The sequence below is a fragment of the Microcaecilia unicolor genome, chromosome 2 (genome assembly GCF_901765095.1).
Source record: "Microcaecilia unicolor chromosome 2, aMicUni1.1, whole genome shotgun sequence".
In the NCBI taxonomy this organism is placed as follows: Eukaryota; Metazoa; Chordata; class Amphibia; order Gymnophiona; family Siphonopidae; genus Microcaecilia; species Microcaecilia unicolor.
The window spans coordinates 533,224,406-533,239,394 of record NC_044032.1 but is presented as its reverse complement, the minus strand read 5'-3'; positions in this window follow the sequence as shown (position 1 = coordinate 533,239,394).

Genomic DNA, 14,989 nt, shown 5'->3' with positions numbered 1-14,989 from the left:
CATTGAGTGTCCTCTGGTTGCAGGCAGAATGTACTTTAATGATAAAGGATGCATTAACTCCATGGGTGTAGTTTGACAGTTTCATTTGGGAAGGCAAAGAGTGGGGCATGTCTCTTGTCCACCACTGCCCCCCCTCTGCCACAGCTGCCCTCCCCCGAAGTCTTCCAGTGGCGCCCGGTATCACCCTCTCCTGTCTTCCAATCCCCTAAACCACCGGCAGCCTCAGCAAAAGAAGCACGCATGCTGTTTAGACCTGCCCTTCTCTCTCCTACAGCTTCCCGCCTGCATGGGAACAGGAAGTTGGAGAAAGAAAGGCTTCCGGGGGCAGGTCTAAAGCAGAGTGCATGCTGCTTTCTTGCAGAGGCTCGTTCCCCCCTCGTTCCCCCCAACCTATGGCCATGATTAACTCTTTTATATATCAGAGGGAGGGGGGGGGGGGGGTTATAGAATTTGTTTAGATACCTCAGGATGCTTGCTAGATTGTAACCTCCAATGTTTGGGATTTTTGATCCTCCTCTCTTCCACATTAGGCATTTTTAGAAATCAATGCCCACCTCCTCTGCCAAAGCATTGGATCTTATCATTTTCTAATAAGCTTTGCCGGGTGGATTATTTTCCTTTAAAGAGTAAATTGCAGTGTCCTGTGCTTACCAGAGAGGTGAGTCGAGATATGCATTGAGCCTACATAGGGTTACCAATGGAAAAATATTAAAAAGATAATAGGAGCATCTTTTATTTTGCTATGATAAAACATTGTGCTTCCTGCTGCATCATGCAATCACAGATTCCTTGCTAGAAATAGCTCCAGCTTTTTATTATAAACCTTATGGATATCATAAAAAGCTTCAGGGGAGTCTGAGACCTTCATTGTATACAAAGGGGAATGTTTCAGCTAGATTGCATTACAGAATGTAAAATTGACCACAAAGAAAATTCTAAAGATTTTTACAGCAAGGAATTCTTCTGGGGGAAAATTCATAAAAGGTGTTCCTATTAAACCATTTATAGCTGATGGAAATATTATTACAGAGCCAGAAACTGCTTTAAACTCTCGGATATAAAAATCATTTATATTATCAGAGGACTAACTACATACTGATAACAGCAAAGATTTATATAAGAGAGACATGGATTTCTTCAAAAATACATTACTACTCAGTAAAAAGAAATAATTGAAAGCTACAAAATATGATTCCATTCGAATAAACCAGAACCATAAATAAAATAAGAACAATGTTGAAATAAATGACATTTAATGGAGATAATAATTCATTGTATAATGTCTGCTCTATAACATAGGATACTGATATTTAAAACAATATATTCAAATACCTCATAACCTCATTCACCTAATCTAAACCCTCTAGACATAAAGTGCTTGATTTCCAGCAGTTAAAGCATAAAATATGTTTGCAACTACTTTTATACTGTAAACAATCAGATGAAGTCACAGTTCTATAAATTATTTATTTTTGTTTAAATACTTTCGTATTACTGCATAGATAACAAAAACAACATTTGACTACAAGTTACCATGCATAAGAGATAGAGTGTCTCAAAGCATCCTACAGAGAAACATTACTGGGGGGTGGGGAGTGAAGTTGGCCTTTTTTCACACCTTAGTTTAAAGTGAGAGTCTTTACTTTGCTGTTTCTCAGTACTTCAGGTTTGTGACTCCTATGGTATATGAACAACACAGCTTGCAACCAACTCCACAAGCTATAGCAGTGGTTCCCAAACTTTTTCAGTTCATGGCACCCTTTGTGTCCGAGCAACTTGTGACCTCCGCCCCCCACCACACAGGTCTCCTCCCCTCCCAGTCACAGAGATCTCCACCCCCCCCCCCCCAGACACACAGGTCCCCATCTTTTTATCTGCACAAATATATCAGTGCTAGGGTGTCCCTATAACTAGCCCCTCCAAATAACACACTGACTACGATTTATAACAAATTACTATTCGATCTATGAAAAGTTATTCCATTATTATACTTCCTCTTTGTTCGTCTGTATGCTGCACAAGCCAGTATGTTCAAAAATATAAGTGAGATTAAATGAAAAACGCTACCAACAATAAAGAATGACAACTCGGATGCAGCAGCTCATAGGTTTGCTTGTTTTTTTTATGGGAATGGAAACAGAGACTACTGACCTATTGGCTTCAATTTTTTGACTTCATCCCGTCTCCTGTTTTCAGCCAACCTCCTTGCAGTCGCCTCTGTGTCCCAAATGCCGTCTACTCCCTGTCCCCATTGGCCGCAACAACAACAAAAACAAGTGTGGGGCCGCAGCAGCCTTCAGGCATGTGCTGTCAGCTCTGCTGGTCCTCTGCCCCTGCTAACATCAACTTCCAGATCTGGGGGTAGAGGACCGGCAGAACTGAAAGCACATGCTTGAAGGCTGCTGTTTTTTGTTGTTGTTTTTCTGCCGCTGCTGCGCTGCTGTGTGCAGTAGCAGTTCGGGTGGGAGGGAGGTCGGGATTTGCCTTGGCACCCCAGAGAGGTCGCTGAGGCGCACAGTTTGGGAAACACTGACCTATAATATTTATCCTGCTTGGCAACACTGGACCACTAACTCACAGTGTGATGTTCCTGGGTGGCATCTTAAAGGAGCCAGAGTAGACCTTGCTTACCTTCTCTCCACAAAGAAAGCACCATGAAAAGCCAACCTGAACATTCCCCTTTATCAATCCCCTCTCACTGAATAGCCTGCCAAACACCCCAACAAAAGAGCTTCCCAAAATACTCCTTCCACAGAAACCCTAATGAAGATCCCCCTGAACGCATCTCTTGGTATAGATCCCCTTTCCTGAAGAGCTACGCTGAACACCCCCCCTACAAAGACCTCTCTAAAAAAGCCCCCTTCCTGAAAACCCCCACCCCTCAGGCCTACTCTGCTAATCCTTAGTGGTCTGGGAGATCTGGGGCAAAGGTAATCCCCGGTCACTCTTTCCCCTGTTGGTGCCAGTTATACTATGGCACTGTGACTCCTAGCAGTAGAGTCATGGGTCTAGGAGGTCACACTGACCTATAAGGGCAGGTGAAGGATTAGAAAGTCATTAAAATGGGAAATATTTACATTTTTAAAGGCAAAAGTAGCTGAAGTGGCATTCTAGCAAGCACCAAACAAAACAGGAAACCAGAAGCTTCTACAGAAAAATCTAGAAAACAACACAAAAGTATTTGTCACCCTACTTGGGTATTTCCTTATTTGTAGACTGGTGTGCTGGCTGGAATACAACCTAAAAGTGGAAGAGGCCAACCACAAGCACCAAGATGGTTAGTTCAAAAGTTTATTCTTCAGAATTCAAAATGTAAGTAGCTGACAATGGAAATGTAGCACAGCCCGTGTTTTGGCACGCAAGCCTTTATCAGGGGTCTTCACAAAAAAGACAAAAATAATTCAATTAATTAAGTAAATAAATAATGCTGGTGCATGTGTGACTGTGTATTAAAAGCCCAGGTAAACATGAAAACCAAACTCAAAACATAGTGCCTCAAAGACATTCTAAAACATAAGAAATTGCTACTAAATAAAAAAAATGTAAAAAGTATATATGATCTATATGATAGCCTGGTTTGTTTTATTATTAAGCTTCACATTCAGCATAGTTATTTGACGCTTATGCTGGCATTTAAGATTTCTATTACGAATGGCAAGGATCCAGCAGTTTCCATTTGGAGATGCTGGCACTTCTATGTGTGACGTGGTAATGATCAAACCTTCCATGTGGAAATGCCAACACTTCATAGTAACATAGTAAATGACAGCAGATAAACATCTGAACGGTCCATCCAGTCTGCCCAACAAGATAAACTCATTTTACATGGTATGTGATACTTTATATGTATACCTGAGTTTGATTTGTCCTTGCCATTCTCAGGGCACAGACTGTAGAAGTCTGCCCAGCACTCTTTTTGTACTAAATGTTCTGAAGCTAACGTCGAAGCCCCTTAAAATTTACACTCCAGCCCATCCCTATCTATTCATTCATGATCATGGCGTAGACCGTAGAAGTCTGCCCAGCACTGGTTTTGTTTCCCAATTACCGACATTGCCACTTCCACATGTAGGTGCCCCATTTTACAAACCTACATGCCAATTAAAGAACCAGTCCACTGTTTTAACATGGTTTCATTTTGGAGCTAGACGAAACCTGCATGCAGTGGAAGAGATTGACTCCCTTAATCCCTGGATGAAATGAACATATATATTTTATGTCTATACATGCTGCTGAACAGGAATGGAAAACAAAAATGAGGATGTTATAATGCCTTTGTATTGGTCCATTGTGCGACCACACCTTGAATACTGTGTGCAATTCTGGTCACCGCATCTCAAAAAACATACAGTGGAATTAGAAAAGGTACAGAGAAGGGCGACGAAAATGCTAAAGGGGAAGGCTGAAGCAACTAGGGCTCTTCAGTTTGGAGAAAATACGGCTGAGGGGAGATATGATAGAGGTCTATAAAATAATGAGTGGAGTGGAATGGGTAGACGTGAATCTATTGTTTACTCTTTCCAAAAATACTAGGACTAGGGGGCATTCAATGAAGCTACAAAGTAGTAAATTTAAAACAAATCAGAGAAAAGGTTTCTTCATTCAATGTGTAGTTAAACTCTGGAATTCGTTGCCAGAGAATGTGGTAAAGGCGGTTAGCTTAGCGGGGTTTAAAAAAAGGTTTGGACGGCTTCCTAATGGAAAAGTCCATAGATCATTATTAAAATGGACTTGGGGAAAATCTACTGCTTATTTCTGGGATAAGCAACATAAAATGTATTGAACTTTTTAGGGATCTTATTCTTACCAAGTATTTGTGACCTGGAATGGCTACTGTTGGAAACAGGATGCTGGGCTAGGTGGACCTTTGGTCTGTCCCAGTGTGGCAATACTTATGTACTTTTGTAGGTGTAATGTGGAACATTTTCTCCAAACAACTGTATCCCATTTGTGAAATGGGGAATATATATGTGACCCACTGAGTGAAGAGGTATCAAAAGTAGGGTTGCAAATAACAGAGATAAAGTCTATAAATGTTTGGAGGGGCAGCTTTCATTTTTGAAAGTTTTATGTACTATAAGATCAGTAGAATGGGACTTTGCCTTTTTGTTCCCATAAATTTTATTGTTTTCATGTTCTACAGCCTAAAAACTGCAAGTATGTGATTTCTGGGCTTAATTACTTTCTCATTTTTTAATGATGTAATAAGTCCATATCTGAGCCTGAAAATGTACAGGATTAATATTATTATTATTAGCATTTGTATATCGCTACCAGACACACGCAGCGCTGAACACCTGACACAGAGAGACAGTCCTTGCTCAATAGAGCTTACAATCTAAAAATACAGACAGACAAGACAATTAAGGGCGAGGGAAGTACTGGGTGAGAAGGAACAAGGGGAGGGCAATTGAGTAGTGGCTAGGAGCCAAAAGCAGTGGTGAAAAGGTGGGTTTTCAGCATAGATTTGAAAACAGGTAGAGATGGATCTAGACGTATAGGCACAGGAAGTCTATTCCAGGCATAGGGTGCCGCGAGGGAAAAGGAACAAAGTCTGGAGTTAGCAGTGGAGTAGAAGGGGGATGACAAGAGAGATTTGTCCAGTGAGCGGAGTTCATGGGGAGGAATGTAGGGAGAGATGAGAGTGGAGAGGTAATGGGGGGGCTGCAGAATGGATGCATTTTTTATGTCAGTAAGAGAAGTTTGAACTGTATGCGGAAGCGGACAGGGAGCCAGTGAAGTGACTTGAGGAGTGGGCTAGTGTGGGTATAATGATTTTGGCGGAAAATAAGTTGTGCTGCAAATAAGTCACATATCCCACTTTTGGTACCTTTTTGCTCAGCAAGTCACATATGTAGATTTTAATCCCACACATCCCCTCGAAATCTCTATGTAATATGGATTTTCCCAAATTTAAATAGTGGTTTTCTTTAACTAGTTTTTACATGTGCATGTGATATACATGTGGTATTTCTACATGGAAATCATGAATAGGGCTTCTAAAATTACTCCCATGTGTGTATTTTATGTAGCATACAGGGAAGTCAAAACTCGGCCACAAAGGTGCACACAGCTATTAAGGTATATATAGTCTAGACATTTTTAAAAAGGATATTTGAGTGCATAAAACACATTTTACCTGCAGAAATCAATGGAGATAGTCAGGTTCTGCAGGAATTCAAGGAGATCTGCCTATCCCTCTTGACTGAAAATTAAATATTGAAGTACCACCTCCTAACCAGTAGGAATGTGGATGGAGTAGATTTGCAAATATCCTGAAAATATGACTGGTTGGTTTTCCAAGACCACTGATTTAGCTTACTGGTTGCTCTATCCTCTTTTTGAATGTTGATGCCATTCTCAGTTTTTACATAATTATGGGGCCCTTTTACTAAAGCTTAGAGCACGCTGATGGAATTAGTGTGTGCCAAATGCTAAGAAACCCAGTTAATGCCTAAGGGCTTCTTAGCATTTAGGGGGAAATTCTATATATGGTGCCTAGAAAATCCACATGGAAAACATTTCCGCCTATGCATATTCTATAAGGGACACCTAGATTTAGGTGCAATATATAGAGTATGTTAAATTGATATCTTAGTGCCTAAAACTATGCACCTCCATTTACACCAATGAAAACTTGGCATAAAGCTTGGTGCGTAGATTTAGGTGCATTGGACCATATTCTATAACAATGCATGTAACCTTTTGGAATGCCCACAAAACACGTATTTCCCCGCCCATAACCATGCCCCTTTTTGCCTGTGCGCATTAGAATTTAGATGCAGTATGTTACAGAATATGCATAGCAAGTTATCCATGTAAATTCTAATTATTGCCCATTAGTGCTCATTATTGCTTGTTAAGTGCTGTTAACAATGCTGATTGGCTTGTTAAGACAATTAAATTACATGCAGAATAAGCTTGGATTTTGGCGCGGAATGCTAGGTGCGCTATATAGAATCCGGGGGTTAGCGTGCACTAAGCTTTAGTAAAAGGGCACCTATGTGACTCCAATAACAGTCTAACCACGTTTGTCTCTTTATTGCTGTTCTGATCCATTGAATTGAATGGCATGTCAATCATGATATCCCCTGTGCGCTAGGCTGCGAGACATATATCATTGAGAGAGATACTAATTTGGGATAAGTATGGAATGATGCTAGTACCACAATGCCGTTTCGTATTTGGGGGTAATCTGATAAGGAGTCACCTAGTTGTAAGTAGCGAGAAGGCATGTAAATGTCAGTGGCCAAGTCATTTATGTATTTAAGTGGACACTAATACATATAAAAGACCTCTTTTAGAATGCAGGCAAGCGTAAAAGTACATATCATGATTTGATGGTGCATTCCTTGCTGGTGGACATGTACATGGATAAAGTTTGGGCAGAACATGGGTAGGGTGTACAGGTGCACCTCATAAATGATTAAATATTATCATTTATGTGCATTTCAACACCTGGCATAAGGAATTGTGACTTCCATTTAAAAGTGCTTTTGGCCACTTACGCTAGTATTGTACAAAGAAATGTATGGGCTTATTTTTCTGTATTGAATAGTTTTTCATAGGTGCCATAACCAACACCTTTAGGAGGTGCCCTTTCATATAATTAACTTCTACCTCTTTAATTCTGTAAACTTGCATGCACAACTTTACACTTAGGACTAGATTCTATAAATGGCGCTGAACAATGTAAGCACTGAATGCTATTCTATAAAGGATTTGCGCCACTTATAGAATAGTTCTAAGCACATACATGGCGACTAACTTAAGGCACTGGCAATTATGCCTGCTGAAAGTAGATGTCAATGCTGTCACCTAAATTAGGCACCAATGAGATCTATTCTATAACAATGTGCATAAATTCTGGGAACACCCCTGGAACACCCCTGGCTATGCTTCCTTGAATTTACGCACTATGGGATTTATGCGCAGTGTTATAGAATATGATCTGCATATAAATCCCAATTAAGGCCAAAAAACACCAATAACTGATTGTTAGCCAATTATTGATGCTGATTGGCTCATTTAATCAATGACGTTTCATGTACAAATTGGCAATGCATGCTGTTTTGCGCACACACCTTTAGTCACCATACTGAATTCCCAAGTTAGGGCCTTATTCTGTAAAGGTTTTGCTCCTAAATTTATGCTCCTAAATGTATGCTACAAGTGAAATAGGCCCTAAATTAGGAGCACAGATTTAGGAGCATAGATTACACTCATAATTTAGGAGTGTAAATTTAGGAGCATGACCTTTATAGAATAAGGTTCTTAGCATATAACCTTGCACACACAAGTTATAGAACACTGTCAATTATGTGTATAACTAGATTGATTAATGAGCTGCTAATTGGTATTAACAACCAATTGGTTATATAGAAAAAGGATGGAATCCAATTAAAGTACAACTTAAATGACCTCATAACTGGAGTGAGCTTTGACAGCAGCTTCAGAGGTTGGCAGTAAGACCAATGCCGGGCAGACTTTTACGGTCTGGGTCCCATCAACGGCAAAAACAGATCAGGATCAAGGCTGGAGTGGGCTTTGATGGCAGCTCCAGTAGTTGGGAAGTAAGACCAGTGCTGGACAGCGTTTTATGATCTGTGCTTCTAAATTGGCAGGAAAAGACAGATTAATGAAGAAGTGCAGATTCAGCTCAGACCACCTTGTTGGGCTGACTGGATGGACTGTGCAGGCCTTTATCTGCCGACCTTTCACTATATTCCTGTGTTACTAATTGGCACTCATTAGCAGTTGTGCATGTAACTGCCCTAAGTCAGTATTCTGTAAACTACGGTGTGCAAAATCCAAAGAAGTATGTTTACTAAGGTGCGTTAGCATTTTTAATGCACCTTTAAATTTAAGGTGCATTAAACGCTAACGTGCCTATACATTTCTATGGGTGCATGAGCATTTAACGTGTGTAAACTATTTATGCACATTAAAAACGCTAATGTGCCCATAGCGCACCTTAGCAAACATAGGTGCAAATGTGTAAGTGCAAAGGGGTGTGGAACTTGGAGGAACATAGACAAGTTAGGGGAGTGCCCAGCTCTTATGTGAACAGGTAATAGAAAACATGCATTTACATGCCTAAATACCTACAGTTCAGCATACAGAATCTTCAAAGAGAGGCCAATGTTGGTCAGTCGGTGATCAGAGTACAGTTAAGCACAAGCATATATATCAGCCATTTAGCTAGTGTAAGTGCTTGCATCTAAAGTTAGGTGTGTAACTGTGGACTAGCATTCTATAACAGCAATTGGTGAGAAAGGAAGGGTAACTGGTGGATTGAAATGTAAAGATGTAAAGCCATTGGGAGTGTTAGTGAGTACAGTGCACTTCATTTAAGTGCATATCGGACAACTGCATGCTCTGTTTCAGGGGCATAGCCAGACGCGTGGGAGGGGGGTCCACAGCTCGAGGGGAGGGGGCACATTTTAGCCCCCCCTGCCGCCGCCCCCCTCCCGCTGCCATTGTCACCCCCCCCCGTCTCTGCCGACCCCCCTCCCGCCGCGAACCCTCCCCCGCCGCCGCCTACCTTCCGTTTTGCTGGCGGGGGACCACACTCCCCACCAGCCGACGTCCTCTCCCGTAGAACGCAGCGGTACTGGCAGAGAAAAGTCTTCTTCCTTGCATGCTGACGTCCTGCACAGGACGTCAGACTCAGAGAACAGAACTGTTCTCTGAGTCTGACGTCCTGCACGTACAACGTGCAGGACGTCAGCATGCAAGGAAGAAGACTTTTCTCTGCCAGTGCCGCTGCGTTCTACGGGAGAGGACGTCGGCTGGCGGGTAGTGGGGTCCCCACCAGCAAAACGGAAGGTAGGCGGCGGCGGGGGAGGGTTCGCCGGGAGGGGGGTCCCCACTGAAATCTACGGGGGCCCAGGCCCCCTCAGACCCCACTGCTCTGTTTAACTGCATGCCATACTTCGGTCCCGTTTTTGGTGCCATCAATTTCTATGGGTCCAAACTTCAGTTTAGCGCACCACTGATAAGTGCAAGATTCGATTATATGCATTGTTTAAGACCGCTCCTCTGCAGGAAAGACTCTGCATAAGCGCATGCATGGAATATGGAAGCCGATTGGCACGTGACAAAGGGGCGATAAATTTGAAATCTCATTGGTTAACTGCCACAGGCATAATAAGCGAATGAAAGTTGTTAGAGTGTACACTGGAGTCATCATCGTCGTCATTGCGCAACTGTAAGACTTTAACACTGGCTCAATGAATAGAAGTTCTTAAAAAATTAGAAAACAAACAAAGTTTGTTTGTTATTTGGCCCTGGGGAACTCTGTCCCCCTTTCCTGGCTTAGTTAGTTGGAAGCTGCCTTTTCTTTCTGTCTGCTTTTGCCCTTGGCCTGCTGTGTTTGTTTTGGCTCTGGTGGGTCCTGGCCCTCCTCTGCCTGGTGGATTCTAGCGGCCCCTTTTCTTCAGTTTGTCTTTTCCTGTTCGGCCATTTCTTTGGAGCTTCGCTCCTTTAGGTTCTGCAAGTCTATAGTGTCCTGCTCTGACCCTACCTTTCCCTTTTCCCCTGTGGGCACTGCCTTCTGCTGCCTGGGTTACTGTGTAGCCTTTGTTTGTATTCTCTCCCTCTGGTTGTTGTCTGTATCTGCCAGTTTGGTCTGATGTCCTTCCCTTTGTGTCTCTGCCTGGCGCTGTGTGTGCCACCTGAGCTCCAGTCCCTTCTGGGACCTCTCGTTGTTCTTTTCCCTTCCCTAGTATATGATTCGGTTCCAGTTCGGCCTTGCGGCCTGTACGCTTGGACTCTGTATGAGTGGGTTCCCAATCGGCCTTGTGGCCTGCATGAGTAATCTATTTCCCTTTTCTGGTGGTGCTTGCTGATTTTCTTGAGTGTGCGGGGCTTTGTGGCCTGTGTTACTGCATAGCGCCTGTTTGGTCTACCCTAGGCCTTGGCCAAGGTCCTTCCTAGGCCACGGCCTAGGCACAAGGGCTCACAATCAGACTAACATGTTTAAATTAAAATGATCAGATACTTTAAAACCAAGAAGAAAGGAATTATTATATATCTAGATTTCCTATCATGGTATAAACCATAAAACTCAGCTGCTTTGTCACCAATTGATCTCCCATCCATCTTTCCTCCTCACCTACCCACTCCTTTTCCATCTTCAGTCTATGCGTTTTGTGACATCCCCCACCTCCTCTTCTGAGGAGAGGCTCCAACCTCTAGATCCCAGGTCCCTCTTTCACTCAGGGTGAGCTGGATTTTAGTATGCAGATTATATGCAAATTAGTCTCATAGCCCTTTCGGCTCAGGGTGACCTGCTTCTCAAAAGGCAAACACAGTCAGGTCTCACCAACAGAATATTACTCATACAAAACTTTATTTCAGCCCCTAGGACACACTTCCTTTAGCTCCACAATACTTTGGGGACTTCTATCCCCAGGCTTTGCAGCCTGCTTCTCTCAGTACAGCAATACTTTGGGGACTTCCAACCCCAGGCTTTGCAGCCTGCCTCTCTCTGTACTTGGACACATAGTTCTTATACTTAAAGCTCAAGGGCCTTCTTACCCCAGCCAGTTTCCTTTCTTTATACACACAGTTCACCACCAGTCCATAGGGCTCCACCAGTACTTTCCATGGGGATCTTTCTGCATCAGCTCCCAGCTCTCTGCTTCAGCTGCTAGCTCTCCTTTCTCCCTCACACTCTGGTGGGGTCTTAAGTGGTTAATGGCTAAACAGGACCCAGCCCATAACCTGCTGCACCTGTTTCCTCCTCCAGGACTCTCCTTGGTCCTAGTGACCTCCTGCTATACATCCCCTTACTGACTCCCTTTAGTGACTCACCCAGCCCTTCTCACTGGACATTTTAGGGTAACAGTGCCCTCTAGGGGCCTAACCAGGGTAGGACAGCCTCATACTTATCACAGTTTATGAGTCACTTATTAATTCTAATGTTGTTATCTTTTGTTCTTTCTGTTCTGACCTGAGGAAGAGAGGTTTAGTCCCTGAAAGATAGTATTAAATAAGTCCAATAAAAAGGCATCACCTTATGTTTTGTATTTATTAATTTTTATTTCTATACCTTCAAGTGGGTTAACATGGCAACCACTCTATCCGTAAAATAAATAGATCATCCACCAGAGAAAATGCATTCATATGAAATATTACTTTAAAAAAAGTACCAACGCTGATGAAAAATTACATAATCAATGCAAGAAAAGAAAGCCCATCATAAGTATGAACTTTAGAGTGCTCTCCTGGAAAAAAGCCAGTATTTCATCTCCACACAATGCTTTCCAGCATGCCTGTGACTTACTTAAAAATGAGGTTATCGTACACAAAATGTTGTCATCCAGCACTCACTGTGATTAAATTTTTGACTAAAAATTCCATTATAATATACCACAATCTAGGGACCGTTATGATTTATCTTTATATCAAGACCTTCTGTTGTGTGAGGTTGCACTTTTATTTTCCTCTAAGACCATACATTAAGGCTGATTTCACTTATAATATTGTATTTTTAATGCTATTTTCTTTTTCCTATATTTGGTCTCATTAATGTCTTTTAAGAAACTGATGTCCAGTTTATATTAAATTTAATATAAAACTTTATAATCTCCATTTCTCTGATCACATGTTTTCTCAGTATGGATGGCAATCACTGATAAAATACAAGCTACAATACTGCTAGAACACAGATAGGATGGTAACCCCTTAACCCCCTAGTTAGGAGTCAATTGCACACATAGGGGTCGATATTCAGCCAATGGCACTGTTCCCTCTAAGTTAAGTGGGAGTTTTACACCTACAATCCTGTCAGTGTGTGTGTGTGTGTGTGTGTGGGGGGGGGGGGGGGGTGCTGTTTCACTATCATATTTTCAATAGTGAGGGATAGGCAAGCTCTGCAGGACTCCAGACAACCTGCCTGTCCCTAGTGATTGAAAACAAAATATTGAAGCACTCTCCCCCACTGGTAGTAATGCATTGGAGGACTTCCCCTCAGCTTAGAAGGAACAGTGGCCAACGGTGCTCATTGTTTTGCTGACCACCACCAGCATTGTGCCCAGAATTTCAATACTGGACCACGTTCAAGCTTCACACTGAATTTCTGAGTTTGTGGAGTCAGCTAAAACATGGCCAGTTAAGTGCAATATGTGCCCTGCAAATCTGGCCACTGCCCCCCCCCCCCCATCAATTCTGACTATGCCCCTGATACTGGGTAGGCATGCCTAACTTGGTCGCAAGCACTAACACCAGGTTTCAGTGCCAATGTTAGGCATTGGAATCGGTACTATGCCTTTATTCTATATAATGAAATTCCTAACACAGGCTCACACTCCCTGTGTGAATATACCATAGAACTCCCACCCAGGCAGCAGCTAATCAAATGTTTCAAATGTAGAGAAAAAAAGCCTCAGAGTCGCCGCCCCACCAATCCACCTCAGCGGACTATAAGGCAAGAGCTCAGCGTGGAGTGGAGGAGTGGCCTAGTGGTTAGGGTAGTGGACTTTGGTCCTGGGGAACTGAGGAACTGAGTTTGATTTCCACTTCAGGCACAGACAGCTCCTTGTGACTGGGCAAGTCACTTAACCCTCCATTGCCCCATGTAAGTCACATTGAGCCTGCCATGAGTGGGAAAGTGTGGGGTACAAATGTAACAAAAATAAAATAAATCATGTAGGTTCAAAAAAAAACTCCACATATATATACTGTCTATCATCAATACTGTTTATAATCTGCTGTCTGCTTTGTGTGTCCACTGTGACTTATCAATGTACTGCATCTTCTTAGTGAAACCTCTTAAAGTGACCCAAGTTGTATTCTAACCATTGAATGCAAATGTAACAGAGTTTATCAAGGAGAAGTTGCCCCAAACCATTTAGCTCTATATTGTCGCTAAAGTATCCATCATCCAATGGCACTTCTCACTTTTTAACCCGACAGGGAGCCCTGTTTCGCGATTGCTGCATCAGGGGTAATTTCCAAAGTTATTCTTCACAAAATTGCATCCACTGCCATAACGCTCCATTTCCATCTAAGGCTTCCTGCAAAGTTTTTTGATGGCACACCGAGCTCTTGCCTTATAGTCCGCTGAGGTGGACTGGTGGGGCGGCGACTCTAAGGCTTTTTTTCTCCACATTTGAAACATTTGATTAGCTGCTGCCTGGGTGGGAGTTCCACGGTATATTCACACAGGGAGTGTGAGCCTATGTTAGGAATTTCATTATTAATTGAGCTTGAGTGCATTATTATTCATTAGAAGATTTATTCTATATAAGGCAGATGCCCTTTAAAAAACAGCGCTTACCACTATTTTTTTAAGCACCTATTTTTTTAGCACTATTTATAGAATTCCCCCCAATTGCATATCACAGTTTAGTAAAAGGGACCCTAGGTGCGTAAGTGCAAGGGGGTGTACACATGGGTGGAGTATGGGTAGGGCATAGGCAGGACTCCACTTACATAGGTAATTTACAGAATACTGAAAGTTACACACTAATCCCGGGATTCTATATATATATGGCACACTGAGACATGTGCGTAGATTTGTGCACGTGCCTTAAATTGTTTAACGAGACACTTAGTTATGGAGTGGAGGAATGACCTAGTGGTTAGAGCACCATTCTTGACATCTAGAGGGGCCTGGCTCAAATCCCACTGCTGCTCCTTGAGATCTTGGGCAAGTCACTTAACCCTCTATTGCCTCAGGTACAAACTTAGATTGTGAACTCTCTAGGGACAAGGAAATACCCAGTGTACCTGAATACAACTCACCTTGAGCTACTACTGAAAAAGGTGTGAGCAAAATCTAAATAAATGATAAGTGGCCAATAACAACCACTTAGCATCACTAATTGGGTTTAAGTGGAAATTACGTGCACCTTTTGCTAGGAGTATTCTATAAAGCAGTGCACGTAAATTCTCATGCGTGCACCCAAAAAGAGGGCACAGTGATGGGAGGAGTGTGGGCATGCCTGGCCTATCAATCACATCTACGCGTGCAGTTATAGAA